This window comes from Balaenoptera borealis, assembly GCF_965194805.1.
Source record: "Balaenoptera borealis genome assembly, chromosome: 12".
Taxonomy (NCBI): Eukaryota; Metazoa; Chordata; class Mammalia; order Artiodactyla; family Balaenopteridae; genus Balaenoptera; species Balaenoptera borealis.
Genome location: NC_138869.1, coordinates 109,000,287 through 109,024,790, shown reverse-complemented (window position 1 = coordinate 109,024,790; position 24,504 = coordinate 109,000,287). Strand labels below are relative to the sequence as shown.

At 47.3% G+C, this 24,504-nt stretch overlaps 1 long non-coding RNA gene across 1 annotated transcript in view; it reads left to right on the top strand.

Moving 5' to 3' along the window:
• LOC309607018 overlaps window positions 1–22,257 on the top strand; it is a 106,990-nt gene extending 84,733 nt beyond the window's left edge. The window contains exons 3-4 of the long non-coding RNA XR_014232185.1: window positions 17,590–17,665; window positions 20,726–22,257. This is a non-coding gene — a long non-coding RNA (uncharacterized lncRNA). The remainder of the gene's footprint in view (window positions 1–17,589; window positions 17,666–20,725) is intronic.
• The last annotated feature ends 2,247 nt before the right edge of the window (window positions 22,258–24,504 follow it).

Genomic DNA, 24,504 nt, shown 5'->3' with positions numbered 1-24,504 from the left:
GCAACCTGGGTCTTGAACTAACAAGTTACTACACTGGCTTTAGGACAGACAAGGAAAGAGTAGATACAGTCAGTTCTGACGAAGCCCAGCCTCTGTTAAGTGCCTACTGCATGCCCGACCACGAGGATGCGAAGGAAGCAGGTGAGCCACCGGAACTCCAGGGAGAGCGGGAAGGCGGGGGCTGCTTGTCGCGGTTTGGGCCCCAGAAGCAGATGCTGACATGAGGGTTCGAGGACCACGGGTGTGTTTAGTGTGATCCCGGGAAGCACGGGCAGAAACGTGGAACACGTGAGACCAGCTGCGCGGTGGGCGCCTCCTAGTTCCACCGGGATTCCGACGGGATGCAGCCTGAGGCTGGCCCACCCAGAGCGAGGGAGACGGGGCAGCGCACCCGCCGTGGCTGCTTCGGGAGCACCACCGGCCTGGGGGTCCAGCTGTCCTGAGCAGGCGGGGCGGGAGCCGGGGGCTGCTCGGCAGGTGCTGAGGGCCGAGCATGGGGTGAAGGGTGCCCGACAGGTGCAGGAGTTCAGAGGAGGGAGAGCGTCGTGGGATGTGGCGAGGGGGACCTTTACGGACAGGGTGGGGACGGAGGGCGCAGAGAGTCAGGGAGGTGGGGGGCGGTCTCAGGGGCTCCCGAAAGCCTGAGCTGCTGCGGAAGTTTGACTGAGGTGCATCTGCTCAGGGGTGTCCTGCAGGGCACCCGGCTGGCCAGTCATGGACCGTGTCGCAGGACCGCAGATATTCAGGGTGAAATTTGAGGAGAGACACATGAAGAAGAGCTTGGGTGTGGAGACCCTCCTGCTTGTCTCCCAGTATCCATCCTCTCACCTCCCAGAGCAGTAGGGTTTTCAGCTGGATCCATAGCTGGCTGGACACATGCAGATGTCATCCCAGACTATCTGGCAGCCAGGTGTGGCCAGATGCCTAAGTTCTGGCGGAGGTGTGTCGGGGGGTGTGAAAGGAAGGTGTGGAAGCCACGCCTGGGCTTTGGCCCTGCTGGACAGCTCCCCCCTTCCTCTCCCCTCCTCCCTCGTGGCTGGAGTGTGTGCTTGGTGGGGGAGCATCAGGCAGATGAAGGTAGCACTTTGGGTAGAGCAGAGAATCAGGGCAGGGGGACCCTCAGCCCCTGGAAACTTTATGGAGTAGAAGCACCCGTCAGCCAGACTACACCTGTGTTCAAAAGTTAGGGAAATTAATCCGGCAGGAATATTCAGAGCAAGCCTGGGAGGGAAGGAGGCAGAAGGACCACATGTGCTCTCATCAGTCATGATTCTGCGGCTGGTGTTATCTGTTACGCTGAGCTTTCGCATGGTTCTGATGCTTAAATCTTAGATTGTTACTCCTTTTAGACCTCAGTTTCCATATTTGCAAACTGACATTATGGTGACAAGAGTCCCTAAAATATTGGAAGGGGGGTCAGGACTGCGAGCCTGATGGAGAGGAGAGGAGAGGAGAGGAGATTCACGGAGTGTCTCAGGAGACGGCCTGAGAGCGAAGACGCTTGAGATCACGTCCCGGGAAATGTTGAAGGAGAAGAGTCAGTGGGGCGGGACTCCCAGCCCGCTGGGCCCAGATATGTGTGTGCGTGCGCGTGAACGTCTGTGAGGGAGGGGCGTCTGGTTGAGAAAATGGATGGGGTCGGGGTGTCTTGGTAGGCCCTGCAGTGGCAATCATCTTAAACGAATTAAGCTGACGTTTGGCAATTAACAAATTGTAATATTGCCCACTTACAATCTAATCAGATAAAATAGCCCAGATTTGTGTAATACAGCACATCAGAGATGAAAATCGAATGTGCCTTTACTCTCAGTGGCTTTGTGACGCTTATGCTAACGTGAGATTGGAATTTAAGAGCGGGCGGCTGTGCTGAGGGCTCGCCTCTTGGCCAGAGGCATCAAAATAGCATCATCTGCCTGCATCCTAGGGATGGTCCCAGGCAGTGAGCAGTGGGGTACCCTGGAAGGCACCCTCTGAAGACTTGGGAACTAAGCCTCCTCCTTCGGGTGCCCCACGTGGGCACACGTCCCTGGGGTGCTCAGAGCAGGGGCCTCAGTGCTGTGAGCTGAGCTACCTTGTGTCAAGTCTTGTGCCTTTGGGAACTTTGCGCCTAAACCCCAGAAAGAGCTTCCCGGAGGTTGTGATACTGGCACAGGGTAGAGACTCGGGAAATGTGTGGAATAAGTCAGCCCATGATGGACCACAGGCTTGGTGAACCGTCAGGGCCTGCGTGATGGATCGCTGAGCAACCCAGGCCTTCAGGAAATGCGTGCTTGCTAGAACCTCTGTTCCTGGGGGCGGGGGGGGGGGGGGCGCGGTGTACATCCCAGCTTTTGTTCAGCTTCTTTTCTCTGCTGAGGGTTCAGAGACTCTGTACCCTATCCCTTGCCTAATCAGCCTCTTTCTGTAGATGAATACGTACGTTCATGTCTTTAACTTTTATTGGGCAGTAATTTTGCGACCCATATGTACTTCATTAGTATGTAAAATGCTCTGCTATTTGAGCCAAAATAATATCCAGCCTGTCCGAAAAGTCTGGCAACAGAGGATAAACTTATTTCAAATAGTTTATTAGTTACATTTTCAAAGGATATACTTAATACGTTTCCCCTCAACCTCCAGACACCTTTTTAGGTAAAGTAACTCAATTTAAAACAAGAAGTCTGATCTTTAGCCTGAAAAAATACAATAAATATACTATTTTCCCCATGTTTCCAGAATATTTGGAGTGTACTTATTGCAGTTTTGTTTCAGATTAACAATAGGATCATTGCTTTAAATTTAGAGGTACTTTATCTGAAAAGCTGTCTGGAGGTTGAAAAAAAACATATTGAAGATTTTTTTTTTATATAATGTAAATAACATGTTTAAAAGTAAGATTTTCATGTGTTTGTGGAATTTTTGTACATCGTGTAATTGATAAGCGTCTCGGAAAGTTTATTTTAAATTCTTTGTTATTGGTTTGGTTAAAAGAGACCAAGTGCTTCGACATTTATTTTCAACTGTCTACTCATAATATGTTCAGAAATAAAGTATAAAGATTGAGGTTTTGGCTTGACCCAAACTTTACACTCTGCAAAAAATATTTTAAAAGGAGAAAATAATAAATTCGAAGTAGGAAATAGGGAAGAATGCCTGACATTCTCCATCAACAATCTGTCTTTGCGATAGAGCTCCAAATGCTCTGTAAACCTTTACAAGGACTTCATGGGTGGGGCCTGCAGTGGGGTGAGATGAGACTTTTTTAAACTGATGCAGTGTTCACAGGCCAATGCCCTTCACTGAGCAAAACCATCTTGTTTGCAGACTGGGGTACATTTCACCATCAGCCTGGGTCAGGTGACCCCTCAGATCCCTGGGTTGGGTGGTGTCGTAAACAAATCCCAGTTTTGTTCCCACAGCTTATCAAGATCTCATCCAACCTTTGATGTATTTACGTCCAAGTTCAAGGATTATGGGAGAAGCTCTGCCGTGCTCTCTGCACAGCGACGGTGGCTCAGGCTAGACCCATGTCCAGGAGCCCCTTCGGATAAAAGTTTGTCTTTGTGTGTAAACCCCATCCCAGGGAGCCAGACGGAGTGGGGCTACGCCCGCTGGGTTCATGGTCATCAACCACAGACCCGAAAACTGCCACGGTTGGCAAATTTGAAGTCCCAGCAAAAAGTAGGGATTAGAGAAAATCAGTAGAATAGTAATAACCCGTTAAGACATTCTGGAAGAAATTTGCTTCCAAAACAAACTGGGTTTGTTAATCTAAACCCTGCTCGTGGACTTGACCCTTCCCGAGTCCTCCCTGGCTTCGGGGGCAGAGCTGGGCAGACTCGCTCCCAAGCTTACTTGTGCAGCCGCACCTCTTTAAATCTTTTTGAACCAGCGCTTACTGGCTTGAAATGTAATATATTTTATACTTGCATTTTTCTCTAGTTTTGTCTACATATGCCTCAGGGGGAAAATGCTTATATATCCCCCTGACCTTTTAGTAAATTACTGCTGGGCTTAGAGACACGTTTTTCTCTGCACCTAGTTTTCCTGCCCTGTGGATTGAGGTTCTCCTTGCCAGCGTGTCCGAGACCCACCTCACGCACAGGTGGAGGGGCCACGACCACAGTGGTGCTCGGTATTTTTTTTTCTTTTTATAAATTTATTTATTTATTTATTTATTTATTTTTGGCTGTGCTGGGTCTTCCTTTCTGTGCGAGGGCTTTCCCCAGTTGCGGCAAGTGGGGTCCACTCTTCATCGCGGTGCGCGGACCTCTCACTGTCGCGGCCTCTCCCGTTGCAGAGCACAGGCTCCAGACGCGCAGGCTCAGTAGTTGTGGCTCACGGGCTTAGTTGCTCCGTGGCATGTGGGATCTTCCCACACCAGGGCTCGAACCCGTGTCCCCTGCATTGGCAGGCAGATTCTTAACCACTGCGCCACCAGGGAAGCCCGGTGCTCGGTATTTTAAGGGGCACATCCGTGCAGACTGAGAACTGTCAGTCGACAAGCACAAGCCTGACTCTCTCCAGGCGGGTGGGATTCACTGTCATGTTGATGCAGAGCTTTATAATCTCATAACTGACGCCAGCATCATGGACTGTGTGACATGTGACCGACTGTCTGGAACCCCTCCTCCTGGGAGTTGCGGAGTTGGGGGACCCATTCTGGCCACTGGGTCCTCCTTCCCTCCCTCCTTCCCCATAATAGGAATAGGCTTATATGACAAATGCAAACTCTATGTAAAAATACAGTTATAGCCTCAGCTGCCTACAGAGTTGTTCAGAAGCCATAAAGTGTAATAAAGGGTCTCAGACAAGACCCTCTCTGATGACGCAGCTGAGAGTCACCAGGACCCCGAGCTGCGGGGTCCATGGCCAGAGGCAGCAGGTTCACCTCCTTGCGAGAAGAGGAGAGCCAGGCAGGGAAGGCGGGATTTGAACTTGGCCTTGAAATGAGTAGGTTGTCATGTTTTTAAAGCTGGAATGTGGGAGAGACCTCGTTAATGGGGAAGCAGTACTTGTCGGTGTGGCCAGCGTCTGGGCAGCGGGGAAGGAGGAGGGGAAGCAGGAGGCGTGGGGCAGGGTGGTATGCGGGGCCCAGGACGGCCCGTGTGACACGTGCGCCGAGCGGCCAGGGCTTCTAGGGACCCGTGACGGGGACTCTGTGTTTCTAGCCGCGGCTGCCTCTGTCTATCTCTTTGAAGCAATTGTAACTCATCCTCAAGCCTTTCTCCCAAGCTGGTTGCTATCTGCACCGGAACTGTGTAACTATTTGTGAGACTCTGAAATCAGAATTTTATATTTTTTCAACTTTTATCTCTAATAAATTGTATCTGTTTGTTTTTGGCTCCTCGCTCAAGGCCTGAAGATCGTTTTGGTGTAGATTCTGTCACCTGGCATGTCAGCCGTCTGCACAAGCCTGGCCTTACGAGGCTCTCCTCCAGGCCACTGTCACCTGAGGGTCCACACCCGTGGGTCACGGGAGTCCCTCAGTTACAGACACGTGTAATAACACTTCCTTCGCCACCAAATCTTCAGTCGCTTCACGTGGTTGGATGCGTTGTTTATTCCTTTTCAAGTGCAATCAGGCTATCAATAAACTGACTATTCCATTAGAGTTCTTCTGTATCTGAGTCTCATATGCCAGTTGAGAACCTGAGATGCATCTAGTTCTTACACAAAGTTGGCGCTTTTGTCGTTCTCCAGTATTCACGCACCTCTCTTTGTTCAGCGTGATTCCTCAGATGTGACTAAACGTGGTCAATTTAAGATTTCCGGGAGAGGATTATATCCAGATGCCCAATAAAACGTGCCTGGGGAGGGATTTCCAGGACACGAAGGAGGTGGCTGGCCATTGCGGCCCTCAGGTTGCACCCTGCGTCTCACCTGCCCCACCGGTGCCCCTGGGGCTCAGGTGAGGTCCCAGGGCCCCCACCCTGTTCCCAGGAGACCAGGGCGCAGTGATTGGAGGAGTCACCCTGGCGGGAAGGTTTCAATAAATTCAGCCACTCTCTCCAGGATGGCCTAAGAGAAGCAGGGTCTGGAATCAATTTGCAGCTTTTCCCTGACTCCACTCTGACTGACTTCTTTGATGGGCAGTTTTACGGAATACCTGCCCTGCTCTGCTGCAGCCCTTGTTCCCGGGGGGCTGTGTGCCCGCCGAGAAATCTGGGTGTCTCTGGGCTCCAGGCCCACCGATGCTGAACTCGGGCCCACAGCATCCGTGCTTGTGGTGAGAGCAGCTTCATCTGTGTGCGAATCGTGCTCCGGGATGAATATCCCTTGGAGAAGATGCAGGGCCAGGTCCGTTCTCTTTCTGAGGGATGTGGGCCTTATAACATCATCCCATCCCTGGATGCCCAAGGAATTTATGAAAACACACCTACCAGGAAGTTATGCCACATCCAAATAATGAGATCATTTCTCTTTTTCCTTTTTTTTTTTTTTTCCGTTTAAATGCTGATTCTCTTTTGTCCAGCTTTTCACACGCATTTGAACTGGCTTTTCTTGGTGTGTGTCCTCTTTTGTTTAACCACCGGAAATTGGAGTGCTTCAGGGCTTTTGTTCTCACATAAAACCTTGGCTGCTTTTTCTTCCAATATTTGGAAAAGTCAAGGTGCCACGTGGGCTGCCCACACAGGGAGGGGCGTGCAGGGGTCTGGGGCCGCGCTAGTTCCTCTCCTTTCCTCTCCCGCCTGCTGGGAACTTCTGTGTTGTCTTCCAAGGTCGGTAAAATTCCCTGTAAACTTCCATCCTTTACACACTTTCCCTCAAAGAGTCTAATTCCAGAATTACCCACTAATCTGGACTGGATTAGCAGTCAGCTGTATAGACAGACTGGCAAGGAAACTCCTGGAAATCACCACCTCCTTGGTAGGGGTGCTGGACACGGACTTCAGTGGGCTGGCTGTTGGGTGAAGGCTGAGACCCAGTTTCCTTTTGATTTAATGGGAACAGGTCAAAGGGCCCCTGAACAGTATACAACACTCCAGTTCAAAGTAGATCTTGGAAGACACTGAAAGAAGAAGGAAGAATGTGGGAATGCAGTGGGACAGGGTTCTTTCATCCTAACCCAGTCAGGCTTTTGATTAGCTGTAGATGTTAAGACCAAAAAGAGGACAGCCCCTAGAGCAGGCTTCCCCGAGTGAAATGGAAGTTCTGAGGAATGATGGACTTGTCCTGTTTCCAGCTGAATCCGTCATGAAATTCTGGGAGACTCTGAATGAGAAATCGTCCTTGTTTCCATGTATTTTGAATAAATAAAGTTGTTGGTGATTCAGAAGTTGTCTTTACAACAGCGAGGATTGTTAGCTATGAATTCTCTGCTGTGTGTTACACATACGCACCACGTAATGGGGAGAACTGCCCATCCTCTCTCCCTCCCCTGCCCTCCCCCAGGTCCGCCCAAGAGCTCTGGGTAAGATCACTGGCGAGGAGCAGCTTCAGGAAAGAACCCGGGACCTTCCAGCCCTCGGAGGTGGAGCCGAGAGGCGGAAGTGGCACAGGTGCCTAAGGCAGCAGCCGGGAAGGTGGAAGGCGGCGCAGAGGTGGCCCCACCTGGAGACAAAGCACGCTGGAGGCGCTGGCCCGAGGCTGCTGAGAAGCGGGGTCAGGCGAAGCCCGGAACCCACAAGAAGGAGGCCCTTGCGGAGCTGGACGGGAGTGACTTCTGTCAACTCCATTCGACAGGCTTTACATAAAGGAGTTCAGTTATTCAAGAAATAGGCATGTGCATTGTTTGCAATGATGACAAATTTAGGAAAAAAATCCGATGCGACCTCCAAGTCCCCCCCTGCCCCCGCCATGGGACAGGATCTCTGGTCCTAATTCCCACCCTCCTGCCCAGGGGAGCCGTGGCCATTACAGAGCATCCCAAACCCCGGGTCCAAACTCTGAGATGTCTAGGAGACAAGGTGACACAGATGAAGGTAATGTGGGGCAGGTCGGTACTTCTGGGGGAGGGAGATGCCGTCGCCCACGCAAAGCTGGGCTTGATGGGAGGGTGCGAGGGAGGGGGGCTCCCACCAAGGACTGCACTTTAATTCCTCTTTGTGACTTGTCCCAACTCTTCCTTTCATTCCTTCCTTTATTCAAACAACATTTTGGTCGCTCATTATTGTCACTATGAGAGATGCTGGGGAGGAAAGTGACCCACACACCTGCCGAAGTCTCTGCCTTCACCTGTCGTTATTCCCATAAAGATACCTGTGTCCTGTGCCCATACGTAGGAGGTGTGACAGGAGGGCCAGCTCAGGCACGGGGTGCCCAAGGGAGTCATTTGAGTGCTCAGCCCTCTCCCCGATGGATCGAATCGTTACGTCTCGGGGAGCCCCAGGCACCAGCAGTAGTCTCCCCAGGTGATGTCCAGGTGCAGCCAGAGCTGGGACCGCCGCGTAGAGCAGTGTCCCTCCAAGTGTGGCCCTGGACCACCAGCAGTAGCCCCTGGGACTGCAGAGGTGCCGTCCCACCCAGACCTGTGGAATCAGTGTCCCCGAGCCCTCTGGAGGTTCTGACCTGCACTAACGTCAACTCCAAGAGTCAGACGGGGAGAGGCTGGTGCAGAGCTGTCACAGGACACATATACTTACAACCACTCCACACAGGGTGGAGTGCCTCCTGTGAGCCAGGTCTACGAAGAGCAAAAGAGAGACATTCTTGCCCTCCAGGGATTCACAGTCCGTACTGGGAAACATGCAGAGCAACTGGACATCCGTAACAGGATAGACTAACATGTAAATAATCGCAGACTTTTGGATGGTTTTCTGGTGACATGGGTGACACTCAGAGACTATTTTTTAAACTCCAGTCACAAGCTGGCTGGCTGCGTGTACTAGTCCGCAGTCACACTTCCTTTCCTACTCAGTTTTGTGGACTTTTTTCCCTTGGTCTTTGGCATTGCTTGTTGGAAAACTAAGCCTAAAAGGAATTTTCCCCTTGGTAGATGACTTCCTTTTTCTGCTTGTATGTTGGGAAAAAATGTTCATGATCCTTGCAATTTGACAGAAATTCAATAACCTAACCAGGATGTGTCTCAGTGACTGACCTCTATTTTTTTTTCTGAACAAAGATATGCTATTTTCATCTGCAGATTCAGTACTTCACTCTTTTCAGAATAATTTTTGTGTTGTATCTCTGATTTTTTAAAACACAACTCAACAATTCTTATGTGGCTAGACCTAGCCCTTTATGGCTATTAAAAGTTGCTAGAGGTGTTTAGAGTGGGATAGCCTCACAGGCTGGCATTGTTTTCTCAGATATGACACCAAAAGCACTAGCAACAAAAGAAATAAACAGATAGATTGGACTTGACCAAAGTTAAAAACTTTTGTGTTTCAAAGGACATTATCGTGAAAGTGTAGAGACAAACCACGGAATGGAAGAAATATTTGTAAATCACAATATGATAAGGGTTTAATGTCCATAATATATAAAGAACTCTTACAATTCAACAATAGAAAGGCAACCCACCTTAAAAATGGGCAAAGGATTTGAATAGACGTTTTTTCAAAGAAGAGATGCAAAGAAGGTTTACAGGAAAAGATACTCAGCATACTCATCAAATGCAAGTCAAAAGCACAATGAGAAATCACTCCACAGCCGCTCGGACAGCCATGATGAAAAGGTGAACAATAGCTGGTGTTGCAGAGGGCGGGAGATGTTGGAACCTGATACAGTGCTGGTGGGAGGGCAAGGCGGTGTGGCCACTTTAGAAAACAATCTGGCAGCTACTCAAAGCTAAGCTGAGTTACCACGTGACCCCGCAATTCCACTCCTAGGTATATACCCCCCAAACTGAAAACACATGTGTACACAAAAGCTTGTGTACATGGATCTCCATTGCAGCATTATACACAAAAAGGCAAAAAGTGGGAAAAACCCAAATGACTATGACCTGATAAACGGATTAACAAGATGTGGTGTAGCAGTACAACGAAAAGTTATTCAGCCTTTAAAAGGAAGACTACATAGGAAGGAAGGTTACAACATGGATGAGACTTGGAAACGTTGTGCCACATGATTGCAGCCAAACGCAGAAGACCCCATATCGTATGATTCCTCGCACGTGAAGCTTCCAGAACAGGCAAATCTACAGAGACATTAAATAGATCAGGGATGGCCTGGGAGAGGGCTGGGGACAGGGGAGGAAGTGGGAGTAACCCCCAGTGGGCACGGGGTTTCTTTCTACGGTGAGTAAAGTGCCCAAAATCAATTGTGGTGAGGACTGCGCCCCTCTGCGACTGCACTAAAAGCCACTGAACTGTATACACTAAATGGGTGACTCTTACAGTCCGGGAAGTATATCTCAATAAGGCTGTTAAAAACTTAGTAGGTCTCTGACCTACGTGCTTCTGGTCACTTCCATATGCCACTAGCCACACCCAGAGGATATTTCAAGAATAATTCTCAAAGTTGCTTACTTTCTTTGCTTTCCTGCCCTCGGGACCCTGGCTCCTCCACCCCTCATTCTTGCTGGGCTTCCTCCCACGCCACCCCCGCCCCGCCCCCTGCCAGTTTCATCCCCGAAATATCTGTGGAGGCCACACCTCCACGTGCTCTTAGTCATGTTACCAAATGGGCAGGGTTTACGCCTTTTGCTCTGGAAGGCTCTCCTGGTTGCCTCTGTTCCTGCTCGGATCTGGAATCGCTGGGTTTTTCCTTTCCTTAAGGCTCCACATTTCTGGACTTTCTCCATCCACTTTCATATCTGCTTGCTGTGTTCTGTACCAGTCTTTCCTGAGACCAGTTCTTTCTTGAAACACCTTGACGAGTGCAGCCAATGCGGCCAACACGCAGCACTCACCTAGCTCTTTTAAGGTCTTTAAACCTTTTCTACTTTGAAAAAAGCGGCAGAAACAGTACGATTCAACTCCCATAAGCCTAAAACCAGGTTCACCATTTCCTAACATTTTGCCCTAATTGTTGTAGTACTATAAATTGTGGCCTTATGGAAAGAAGAGGGTACAGTAATTTCATACTAGGAAAGCCCACTAACAACATAAACCTACCAAACCATCAATCAGCCAGTCAATACTTAGTTCCAGTTTTGTGCTCAACATTCTGAGGATACAAAAGGAAAATGAAATATGGCACCCACCCCCTGAATTCTAGGTGGAGAGGCCTGATAACTTACCTGAAACCAGCGTGAAATAGGAAGAGACTGTAAAAGTAATAGAAGTTCATAGAAGGCTGGAAGAATTCTAAAATTATTGTGAGGAAACTTAGAAATTGTCCTCTCCAAACTCCTATTCTGTGGACAAATCCTCTCTACATCTTTTCTTACCACTGACCCTACAGTCTTGGCTCAAATATTTTCAGCGTTGAAACCCACGACCTAGCAGTACAATCCATTCTGCCTGCTCTGTCAGCGATTTTCCTCACGCTCGATCAGAAAGGGCTTTGCTCTAACCTTCACCTCTTGGCCCCAGTTTAGTCCCAGCAAGTGGCTCCTGGCTGATTCCATCCCTGGGTGGAGCTTGGACGCAAAAGGCAGGCACAGACTCCGCACCGCACCTGCAGCCATCTGAAATCGTCTCCACCCCCCAACCCAGCGGAACATTCTGGATTCTCTCTGTCGGGCCGCGGTGGGCTTCTTGACCACCCCCAGCATCCATGGGGAGGCCCAAGAGCTCCGCGTGCTGCAGGGCGAGACCACTCTCTTCCCCAGCCGTCTCCCCTCCCTCGGCCACAGGGATCGGGCTTGGGGTTTGGAACGGAGCCCTTACACCCCGTAGCTGAAGACCCTCCTCTTCCGGCCGCGTATCACCCTGTGGGGTGAAGGGATGTGGGACTCAGGGTCCTCCAGCCCCCATGGCCAAATTCTACCTCCGGGTTTGCCCCAGACCACCAGGCTCTTCATCCCACTCACACTGTCTGCATGAGAACCCAGGCCCCTGGGGTCACCCCCCACACACGGCTTTGTGCACCCGCTCTTCCCACAACTGTTTCCCTTCTCCCCTCAACTGCTGAGGCCATGACACTAACCAAGCTTGGTTTCAGGGCCCTCAGGTTATGTGTCCCTTCCAAGACTGGGACCTTCGTCCCCAAGGCAGGGTGCTGGAGGCCTGACAGTTGTCCGCCTGGGGGCCCGCTGAGTCGCAGGGGTGGGGAGAGGGGGGGTCTCGAGCCTTTGCAAAGGGTGATGCAGGACAAGGCCCCTCTGGGACCTCCTGGTGGTGGGGTGACCTCAGTAACTTAGCCAAGACTGCGATGTCAAACCAATTGCTGCTTTTTTTTTTTTTAAAGGTAGAATTTTAGTTATTCCCTTCGCATTTTAGTTTTTTATTTAATTGGTATCATAAGCCATGGCTCAAAATTAACGGAGGCATTGCTACAATATTAGGTAGATACTCCATAGTAATGATTTAGTAAAATGAATTAGGAACAAAGTTTTCTGAGTGGCATTTTGCCCACTGAAACCTGAATAAATAATAAGGATTCTAGAAATCAGAACGAGAAGCAAGAAGCTAGTGGATCTATCAACATAATAAGAACAAACAAAATAATCTCCACAGTGGCCACAATCACAACATTTTAGAAACTTGAGTACTAGATAAAGGAAAATGGCAGAGTTTAGTAACCATTGACATGAAAATGTACTAACAACAACTGGTAACAATATACAGATGGATCAATTCTTATGTGTTCAGATTAACGAGGAAAACTGAGTTATTTCGAGCATAAACTGTGCCAGCTACATATTGGTTTACATAAATTTGGATGCTAGCAGGAAAGCTAATTTTTGCCTTTTATAGACAGCAAGTATGGCCAAGTCTTTTGATATTTATTGTGCTTCCCAAAAGGAAAAAAAAAAAAAGGTGGACTCCTCTTTTAACGGGTTATAACTTTCGGACATGAGAGAGAAGACAGAGCTGTATGTTGTCAATGTCATGAATGGCCAATGTGTCGATTACAAGAAGAAACACTGTACCAGAAGAAAGCATCTCAAGTGAAGTTTATATTTGTGTCCAAGAAAACGGCAGATGAATGAAGATGGCGGAGAGCCGTCCGCAGACAAAGGGCGGTGTGGGCAGCCAGTCCTGTCGGCTTTCAAAAGCCCCGGCTGAGTTCCTTGGTGCCAAGTGTCTGGAGGACACACTGATTTAGCCATAATTCCGGACGGGCTACGGCCAGCTGTGAGCTGCAGATGGAACTCAGTGTGTGACTTGGAGGACTCAGGAAGGAGGAGAGGAACAGGTGGGCGCGAGACTGGACTTCTGAAGTGACCTGGAGGGGAAGGAAGCGGCCCCGGGGACCAGCGTGGGAGTTGAGGCTTCATGCAAGGCGGAATATCAAGAGGTAGTGGTCTAATCCCTTAAACACGTGGCATTAGCCAGCCAGAGCCGGCGATGACGAGAGGCTCACCTGGGTTTCCTCGAGGGCGGGTCTCTGCTTTTGAAGATGAGAGTTTTCTAGTCTTTGAGGATGAAGATTGAAATTTTGATGCTCTTTTTTCACGCTTATTCTGCTCATGACGTATTTACAAATGATGATTCTGAAATACCAGTTTGTATTGAAATGTGTTATTTTTTATTTCCTCTTCCTATTTGTATTAGTAGTGGGGCTGGATTTGCTTTCAATCATGTGCAGCATGACATCATATTTCCTCCAAAATTATTTTTTTCTGTATTCTTTGTAACTTAAAAAATTTTGTCTACATACACTCTTAACTACCTGTTTAGGAACTCATTCAAAGTTTTATTTTGCCGCCTTTTTGAATAAATTTTTCTTGCTATATTTGCCGCTCATGTGTTCCATTAAATGTCAATCAAAGTTATTTTATAATGTGGCTTTTTAGTTCCTAATATTCACTAGATGCAATAACGCTGTTTGCCCTTGCAATGGCCGTGGATAGTGTGAGACAATTTTCCAGCAAATATGCTCTGTTTTGTTACCTAGTATATGTCCGTATTAACCATGAGACACAGTTTCTTTAGCGTTGTGCTGTGATATTTTCCTTTCAGAGTTAATGGATTAGGTTGCATTCCCAGAACTTTAAAATTGTTCTCAATACAAGTTACATTTTTTCAAAATATTTTCTTATAAAATTGGGGTGCATTTTATACATTTTGTGTGAAGTAAATATGATGTTTATAGCAAGTAATTAATAATCTGAGTATCAATTTCCCTATGACCTGAAATTGTCTCATTAATGCAAAAGCATAAATATACTGAATTGTATTTATCTTAATGTGATTTTAATCTTGATGTAGTTGGTTTGACAATGAAGAGATTGGCAATAGAGAATTTGAGGAATTATGGACATTTTGTATCTATTATAGCTGATGTAGAAAACCAAAATATTAATTAAGTAGCAAGCACTACTTTGTGATTTCTGAATTCTTTCTTCTTTTTTCCAGGGAGGAAATATTCAAGTTATTAATAAATTTAGGCATAGAAAAATAAAATACATACCTGATTTTAAATTTTCTAAGTTAAAAACCTCTCAGGACATCTTAAATTTCTTGTTTTAATATTTTGTGTTTATTATCTTTTGCTGCCTTTTCTATCGGAAAAACAAAACATATAAATACTGAAAATAATATAACAAAAACCAGGTTCTCACCTTTCAAGATGAACAAATGCTGTGTTAAAATATTTGCTTCAGTCCAATCTTTGTACAAGATAAACAAAGTATGTAGGTAAAAGCAGAGTCTCTGGGTCGCTTTGCTACTAACCTGTTATAACTGGAGGAGAAAAGGACAGAGGGAGCCCCAGCTGTGAGCTTTTCCTTCTCCAAACGGAGCCACTGGCGGCTCCACAGAATTCGGTGCTATCCGAAGCTCTCACTCAGGCCTCCTGCACTTAAACTTTGCAGGCTGTTGGGAAAAAACACAGTAACAACCAAAAGGACGGGTGAGGGCTCGAGGACATAAAAGCCTGAGGTGCTTAGACTTTGGGGGCAAGTAATTTGGATCCAGGCCACTTTGTTGCTCACTCGCCCCGGGAAGGTTTGTTCAGGAGCCGCAAAGGCCCAGGCGGTCAGAGCCCTGGGCTCGAAATGCTGCTCATGAGGTCAGGGATTTGGAAATCAGGCCTGGGTTATGCCTGGGTTAAGCCTCCCCCACTTCACAGGTGAAGACACTGTGGCCGGGGCAGAGCAAGCTCTTTGGGATGCACCGTGAAGGTGACAGTGTGAGGCTGACTCCATCCTCCCCTTCTCGGCCGCCTTCCTGTGAAGTCAGCTCTTCCCTAATCGATCTGAACCACAGCCAGCAATTTTAACATTCAGTAGGTTTCTGGACCATATTTCTTATACTGGGCTTAGAATGGAGGGGAAACTGAAGAAATGTATTATTCTGCCTACTACCTAATGGGGCTTGAGTGCTAAAAGGAGAAGCTGTATGAAACAGCAGAAAGGGCTTCTTTTTCCAAGTAAGTGTTGCATGATTAAATGGTTAACAGGGTCCAAACTTCCCAGAGGTCGTGGACTGCCTTCAAAATGCTCCTGGGGATGAAATAGCGTTGGCTGCATACTCAATGCTAGAAAAACAGTTAGTGCTGTTTGCTAATTCTAGAAGGTCCCTGTGCCCATGGAGGGGTCTTTTATGTAGATCTACTGAGAGAATCCTGTGCGTCGTCTTCACGCGTTTTTCATCAGCTTTGCTTACCATTAATGTAGCCTTAAATCCCGGTCCTCGTGGGAGGAGAGCTGTGCTCACCTGCCCAGTTACCCGTACGGGAGCCTCCAAGTGTGTGTTACTCAGCAGATTATAAGCATTGTACAGACAACAGCCTCAAGAGAGAGTTCCTTCCTTAAGAACGCCTCCTACTCACCCACAATGGGGGTACAGCTGTGCGTTCCCTATACCCTCTGCAATTTTGGTTTCTGTGCTATAGATTTGGAAATAGTTTATGCCAGTGATCAATCTGGGGACCCCTTCCAATTCTACCGCCTGGTGATGTGACATGGTTACAGTAGACAGGCTCAGAATATGACACAACTGGCACAGTTACAAGCTGGGTGAGCTGGAGTTTGTTCTGTACCTTCTCATCTGTAAAATAGGCACAAGGGCATCTTGATTACCATGAAAATCAGAGCAGGAGCTGTTGTTGCTGTTATGCAAATATTAACACAAAGTGGGCCTCCGTGGAAAGATGCGTGAGTGTGTGCCAGGAGGAGACCCAGGTTAGACTCTAAATCTGGGCCTGATTCTCCACAAACGGGCACTGCTTTCTCCTAATTCTGCATTTTCTGCTCAAGTGTCCTACCGACTGCACCTGCTGCTGAGACGAGATTTTCCTCTGGGTCTGCAGTTATCCCCGTGGGAATGGCACTGTTGCCAATGGTGCTGCTGAGACAGGACCTGGGGCTGATGCGGCAGCTCCCCGGGCCGGTGACTCTGCTGGGGTCAGTCACTGCCTCCCGTGAGGTGACCAGAAATCCTGCGGGGCTTCAAACACTGGTGTAGCCGGCAGGCTTTCTGGGAAAATAAGACGAATCCTCAAAACTCTGCACAGAGGCTTGGTACCAGACCGGCTTGGGGAGGATGGGTGTCTTCACCTCGGGAAGGACAGGGGTGGCCACCTTGTTCAATGTGCTCTCTTATCTGCTTGGAGGAAAATAAATGATATGAAAACCTGCCCATTCTCATGCACTGCAGCAAGTTTATCTCTTTATCTCTTAGCTAAGAAAAAAAATCACAGGAGCAATCCAGAATAATGACCATCCAAAAATTATGTGTATCTGGCTTTGGGTTTTGCTTTTGTAGGTGCATGTGAACGTGTGCCTGAAGTTCTGTCTGAAATTTTGCCTTTTACCAAATAAAGACACCCCCTTCCCCATAAAGCTGAGGAAGAACAGGAGAAGCCAAGATGCTGTCCACCTTCTGCCACAGCCCGCCCTCCACCCTGGCCAGCTCTGAGGAGCCCAGCAGAACTGCCCTCCCTGCCCCCCAGACACACCTCTGCCCCCCTCCCCCCAGGAGAGAGGAAGGGCAAACCCTGCAATGCGAGACCAGCGTAGCCGAGATGGGGCTGTGAGGAAACCTTCACATGAGACTTGCCCCCGGTCCAGGAGTCCACGTGGTGGAGGGTCAGGTCCACTGGTCACTGGAAACCTGCCTTTGTCCCCGGCCCCTCCGTGATCACCGGCTCCCCCGACCCCCCGACCTCACACTTCAGTTTTCCAGCACCGTTAACGAGCCCCAGCACGTGTACAATAAACGCTGCTCTCTGACATTCAATTTTTACTCAGCTTTTTAAATGGCATTAAATGTAACTAATGCAATCTCTTTCTAACCTCAGTTTTTTGTATTTCATTTGTAAGCTCTACCACGAAAAATGAGATTTTCTTAGATCATAGAATCTAGGAATTAAAATGCAGTTTGAAAGACTTCTGTGGGTAATAGTCACTAAAATATTTTACTTTTCATTCATACACTTAGATTTTTTAATAGAAATGTTATTCAGTGTTTTCACCAGAGTTTTCTGTAGAGTATTTCAAGACCCTAGACCCTAGTTATATTCTGCATAGGAAAAATGATTTTCTTTTAAAAATGGTATTTATAAACTGTTTTCATACTTTTAGCAAAGTTTAAAGGAATTAATTATATCGGTTTTTTCATATGCGTATATAAATACATATATCCATGTAACTTTTTATTGTATTTGTAGGAAGCACTAATGTGCTCAAGATCAGCATGAGTTTGTGCTGTGCACCCTGATCTGGAATGTGTCACGGGGGGCAATGGTAAGTTTCAAGTTTAAATCCAGTAACTGGACTTTTCCACAAACTAGCAGCCGCTGTGGTCAGGTGCCTCCTTAACGCTGGACGCTTCCGCGTGATTTTTGTGACGGTGGCCTCACCCCTGTTCCTTGACTTGGCCGCTCTGTTGGGGGGCAGTGCGGGCCGGGCTCGGGGTAGCCCAGGGTGACCTTGACGTCCATTCTCGGGAGACGGTGCGTGACTCTGCTGGAGAAGGTCGGTTTAGCGGGAGCAACCGCACACCCAGGCTGAGCCCTTTCTGCTTCCTTCCCGTTTATTTACTGCTGAGGGCGGGGAGGGGTTAGCGCCGTCCCCGGAGCCCTGGATCGTGTCAGGCCCCAGCCCTCTGGTGCAGAGAGAGAAAAGCGCAAGAGGGTGAAACTCTGACGTTATCCTTTCGCATGTTGGGAAATTAAAAACTAGGTCCATAGATATAATGGCACCTAGGGCTTTGTGTCCCTGTACATGTAAGACACATTTAAAGTATTCATGGAAGGTTTTCAGGGAGCAACACGTTCTCACATGCCACTGGTTCACCAGCAGATGCAAGTGTCTATCGCATAGAAGGAGCTGTGATTGTGGTCACTCGGAAGTCTCCCCGTTTCCCCTGGGCCTCTGCCCCCAGGCTGGGGACGCTCCTGTCACCGCCATCTGGTTCAATGTCCCCACTTGGACGCGTCCAGTGATGGATTCCTGCCCAAGACACAGAAGCAGGAGCAAATCCAGGCTGGTAAGAGATGGAGGAGCTACAACCAGGAAACCCCAGCACAGAAACAGGAGCCTCTGGCCACGGTCTGGCCGTGCCCGTGACCTCGGCCGGGTCATCGGGAGGTGGCACCGGGTTTCCTGCCGCAGTGAATTATGTTGGGGGGCTTTGCGGGGGCCACAAGAGGCCAGGTGTCCCCACCCAGGTCTGTGTCCTGGAGACTCACTTTACCCACACCCTCCAGCCAGGTTTCTGGTTTCTAACTTCTCCCTCGCTTTAAGAAACGTGCTTGGAGACGGCTCTGAACTTGGCTGCTTCTGTCACCAGCCGTCTTTGTCTTTTGTCCTCAACCTCTGCATCTCAGGAGCCGATGGGAAGGGTCGGGGTTCAGCAGAACATGTGTTTCACTGCACTGAAATGTGGGCTACTCCCTAGCGTAAACACCGGTATATCTGAGGCCAGAGACCGACTCACCGATGGGTATCAAAGCCTGCTGGAACCGCAAAGCGTTACTGGTTGTTTTCTAAGGAAAGGTAGTTCCTGCACGACAGGCCCCCCATCCTCGGCAGCCCCTCACGACTAGAGCAAGCACCTAGCATCACCGGCCAAGAGAAGAAAGCATCCTCTAATCGTTAGATCTTTTCTTTTGGTAGGAGGGATGGGCTGAGCTAGCTTCTTACCAAATGTAAAATAAATTAATTAACAGAAATTCCTAGGAAGTGTTTCTCTTTGACTGTTTGACAAAAGTAAAAGTAAAGGACCCAATAGCACAGAAATATTTGTTTTAAAAAACCCACAAGAAATGAGGGAAGCTAATATTCTTTGTAGGCTTGAAATACAGGAGAAATGAAGGCTGCTTTACTTAAGAGGCGATGGGTTGGATCAGTCTTGTGGGCAGTGATACATAATAAAGAAGGCAAGGGGACCCATCCAGCGTTATTTTCTATGTTAAAATGTGTGAGTTTTGCCATGTTCAAGAGGAACCAACAGTAGTGAGTAGAGAAACATGCTTTAAATACGGTAAAAATAATCAGTGTGAACACGTTCTTCACATCCAGCTTTTCCTTTACACACAGGACGTGTAACCCTGAAATGATACGTCCTCCTGTGCGGTGACGGGTGGGGACCGCGCCCCATCCCTTCCTCCCTCCGCTGACGGATGCTGAGGTCCGTCCCTGTGTTCAAAGCACTGGGATGGGTTTCCTGAGCCTCATCATGTTTGCCAACCTTCAGAAACCAAAGCTTTCTGTCTAAATGCAGACTTAATGCAAAATTCCTCTCTTCATTGTACTTTACATATACATAAAAACTCTGTATTTTTCAAAGGACATAATTTATTATCCATATCTTATTTATACATTAAAATTTTTATTTAAAAAAAAGTACGGTAAACCCAATTTGCATCCTTTAACTCAAAAGTTTATTTATTTACACACAAACTGATTAAAAATTTCTTTGCCTTAGGTGGTACACAGATATGTTTTAAAATCTCCGTAAAATAGAATAAAATACTCCCTGTAAACTTACCTGGGGCACACAAATAATAGTAAAATAACTGAAAGTCTAACAAATGTACTCATTCATCTGCCCCCAAAGGAATTGTTGATGTTACTTCTTCTTTGTTTTAAAACCAGGAGAGAAATTCAGAGTAACATGCTAAATCAAACATTCACTTCTGAAAAATTCTTAAACTTTCTGTGAGGTTGGAGATAATGTTTTAAAAATGGCTAAATGCCTACTGAGACTGCTAAGCATAGATTTTGAAGCACTAGTCCTAGGATTATGGAGTTTTAGTAACAAATCAGAAATAATTTTAATGTATACAAAGCTGAAGCACTAAACTATTACATTATGAAGACCATAGAAACTGGTTTGTAAATTTTATTTTCTTTTATTGTCTATTTAAATTTCAAAAAAAACCCCCAACTCTTAAGGTTAGGAAAAATAGTCAAGTTTCCATTTTAAAACCACTTAAAAATTGAGAAATACTCAAAGAGCAATAGATACGTTAAGTAACTAAAAATAACTTTCACACAGTTCTCAGCCTTAGAGGAACGTACTGTTATTTCTGCATGTTTCGAATTTTTATATTTCTTTCTTCCATTTTTATTAGTAGTCTTCACACATGGTTTTAGTAAAATCTTTATCTCTCATGAGTTATATTCATTTAAACAGTAAAGAAAGAGCTTTCCAACTTTATGCTTTTGTTAGGATTGAAATAAAATTCTTTAAGGTTCAGCATTTTCCTTGTGAAAAATGAAAAGTGTTAAGAAGGCAACATTTTTGGACGAGGTTTTGATAAGAGTTTTAGGACTGACTCAAAGCTTTATAATTTCTAGGAGAAGAATAGGATACTTACATCGAGCGACCACACTGACGTTTTACACCCGTTAACAGTCCTGTGCTCTGTTCAGTATTTTAAGGCCCAGGAGGGCGAGGAGCGACTTGGGAACGTGCGGGGGCAGCGCCAGCAGGGGGCGGCGGGGAGCAGAGCCGCCGGCAGAAACCCGAGGGTAAGACCGAAACCACGGGTCACGGCCGGAAAGACGAAGCTGAACTCGCTTTGAAGGTCTCCTGCATTACTGAAAAAGAGAGAAGAGGAGAGATTTGAAGAAGTGTTTCTGATGGTGAATTTTGTTAGGACTTTAAAAAATGGCTTTAATTAGTTTAAAGACTCCATATGGTTTGGTGCCATTTACATGAAATATCCTCAAGGGGCAAATCTGCAGACAGCGCAGGTGGTCGCCTAGGGCTGGGACCTGGGGCTGGGATGGAGGTTTGGGGGATGCAGAGGGGAGGAGGGGTTCTGTGGCGTAGGAACCACCCTAAAGTCATGGAGGTAAGTTCAGAACTCCTTGAAATACTATCAGCCGTTGAACTGTACCCTGTAAATGAAAGAACTATATGGTGTAAGAATTGTGTCTCGACAAAACTGTTGCTTTAAACTTATGGCACTTTAGAAATCTTAATGTGGAGATCTCCAAATTTATTTCTAACGAGTATTAATGTGTTTCTGGATAATAAATGATCATATGCCCTAGTGACTGAAATTTCTGTCAGCAGTTTCATTTCCAGCAGATACAGATTAATTTCTATCATTTCAGGTGAACCCAGGCAGTTTCTCAGGAGCCCCGGGAGAGAGCAGGTCTGCGGGCAGAGCTCCCTGGTGGTCCTTTGCTCCCCTCCGGGGCCCCCCTTTCCCCTCTGTGGACTGACTGAGGCCTTAGCCCCTCAGCTGTGGTTTTAACTCTGCCATCGCGGCACTTGCTCTTCTCTCTGCTCACTTGTGACTGAGTGGAAACTGAGAAGACCTTCCGTTCATTTCCAGCAACTTCTGTACAACCTTTGCACATTTGAGTGTGGGGGGAGAAACGATTTTATTGTCGAACATTTGCTAAGTCCGCTTTGGAAGCAGATGTTTGAACCTTTTGTTAAATTGCTAGGGTCTGGACGTCTGACTAAAACATTACTTATATTTTAAAGTTTTAATAAAATTAGTTTTTTATTAAAAATATTTAATTAAAATTGTAAGAATTTCCAAAATTGGGATTTTATGTGTAATAAATGATAGAGCAGGCAGTCAGATTCACATATATTTAATAAATCTGTGTCTAACTATACCTCCTGACTTTTTAACTCAGCATTTTTAAACTTAGAAAAGTGGGGATATGTGTTTTTCAGACATAGGACCATTTCTGGAGAAATGTGTTTTGAATCACAGAAAGAAAAATTCCAAATTGATTAACTATATACTCTTTACTTTTTCCTTTATGAAGAAAGATTTTTGTGTTCACTCTTGGATTCTTTCATTTCACTGGATCTCTATACAGCCAGTAATTGGAACATACCAGCTTATTTGTTTTCTTTTCTTCTTCAGGATAAACACTTTAAAGACATCAAAACAAAAAGTCACCCGTCTGGTTCTCCCGAACGGTGCCCCGTCTCACAGAGATGGACAGCCCCCATAGCGTCCTGGAGACGAGATGGCAAAGCGGTGACATTTTCCTTGACAGTTTTCACTTTGCAGGTTTACCCAGCTCCCCAGTCCTCTCCTTTGCTCATCTTACTGCCCACCACCAGCAGCCAAATATGCAAAAAGAAGGTTGAAACCCCCCCCAAAGTATTGAAGTAGAAGAGCTGCGGGAGCCTGGCGGAAGCAGCCTTCCGTGATGACGTGTTTACATGTGTGTCTTTGCTGATCTCCAGTCCTCACTGACTGCAGTGGCCATGTCTGCCCCGTCTGTCCTGAGGCTTATTTCTCTGTGTTGAACACGTCACTTCCCGGAATGTGCAGAGCACTTCCCATTTACGGGGAGAATCGTAGCATCTTAGAACCGGCAGAGCGGTCTGAGGCTGTCCGGTCCACCTCCCACCCCATAAGACAAGTGCTTTCATGAAACTCACTCTGTGTGGAGGATGGGGTCTTACTTTTTCCGGGAACAGGCGGCCTCTGCCTGCTTAGGCTAACGGACGGCTCTCATGGTGGCGCAGCGTGACCTTTCTTGTCACACACGGGGCCTCTCCACTTGTCCATGGCTGCCTGTCACACTCAGGCCGTCGAACTGCCCCCCGAAGCAGGAAGAGGGTCACCGTCTCAGAGCCAGGCTGTGTCGTCTTAGACCCGAGGGAAGGTCACCAGGGAGGACCCTTGCTCCCCGTCCAGGTACAAACCTGTGCTCCCTGAGCGGCGGTCCCCACTTGCTCACATAATTTGTATTGTAGTGTAATATACGATAGTAACGCTGCTGCTGAATATGCCCTCTGACTTCAGGATTATGAGCACAAGTGCATCAGTGTACTTGTATCAGGAGCAATTGACTTACAATTTCCTTTTCATAATCAAGGGCACTTCCTGAGCAGTTACAGGCTCGGTGCTGCCCTGTGGTTAAAACAGAGAATATTGCTTGATTTGCGTTCTGTCCTCTGGTCGAGTATAGTTTATACAGTCAGGAGACTTGGAATTACACTGTAATGATGCAGAGATGGCAAAATAAAAGGTCAAAGCTGTGCATTATTAGACATTGATGTAAAGATCATCTTAGTGATATTAAGCCTCACATCCTTTCCGCTTTCTCGTCTGCCCTCCAGATGCTTTGAAGGGGACGGAGCCTAAAGCGTGAACTGAATGAATCTGTGAGTGATGAATGAAGGAGAAGGCCTGTGTGCACGTGGGTGGACATGCACACACTCACGCGCTCAGGCACGCGTGCACACACAGACGCCCCCCCTTCCCCACGCACGGTTCCTGGGTGCTGATGCAGATGAAGCCAGCCATGCCCCTGATGTTGAAAGTGACGAGGAAAAGCCAAGTTGTGGAGGCGTCGGGTTCACCTGCTGAGGTTTCCCGGGATCCCCTGCACGTCCCTGGCAGGGACACGTCTGGTGTCGCAGAGAATCTGCACTCAGCAAGTGAAGGACGGGCACCCTGACCGACCTGTTAGAGTCGGGACTAGGAGTATCTTGGAGAAGTAGAGGTGATCTAACTATGTAAACAATTTTATGTAAATATTTGTAGTTGCTTTTGAAGTTAACACCAAAATAAATCCATGAACTAGAACTACAGAAGTAGGTTTTCTCACAGGATATTTACACAGTATGTTTATGTTGCAAATCGCAAAACAATGATAACTTTTAACCACATCTAATCATGCCTAATGTTCCCCCCCAGCTGCACTCAGACGGTGGGGTGTCGTCCGTTGTATTTATTTACCAATTCTACACGCTACAATTTGCTGTAATTTAACCCAATTTCAGAAATTATATGATATGCACAATTTTCTCTGAGGAAAGACAACTGAATTTGTTTTTAGAGTTGCCAGATGTCCAGTTTTAAACTAGGCCGTCTGGTATCTGGGCTTTTACCCTGTGAACAAATTGGGACCAGTCTGCACACAGCTCCTCAAATGGGTTCTAGACGAGAGGCCTCCGTGGTTCCAGGGCCCAGGGCATCACGGGCCCTGGGGACAGAGGGTGGCCGGCCCGACACGTCCCCGCCAGGAGACGGGCAACCCGTGGAGGAGAAACATGTTCTCATTCTCAAGTTGTGATTCACTGGAGAAAGTTTTCTTTTTTCTGGTCTATAGCAAGACTGTTTTGGTGGTAAAGAATGGCTGATAGT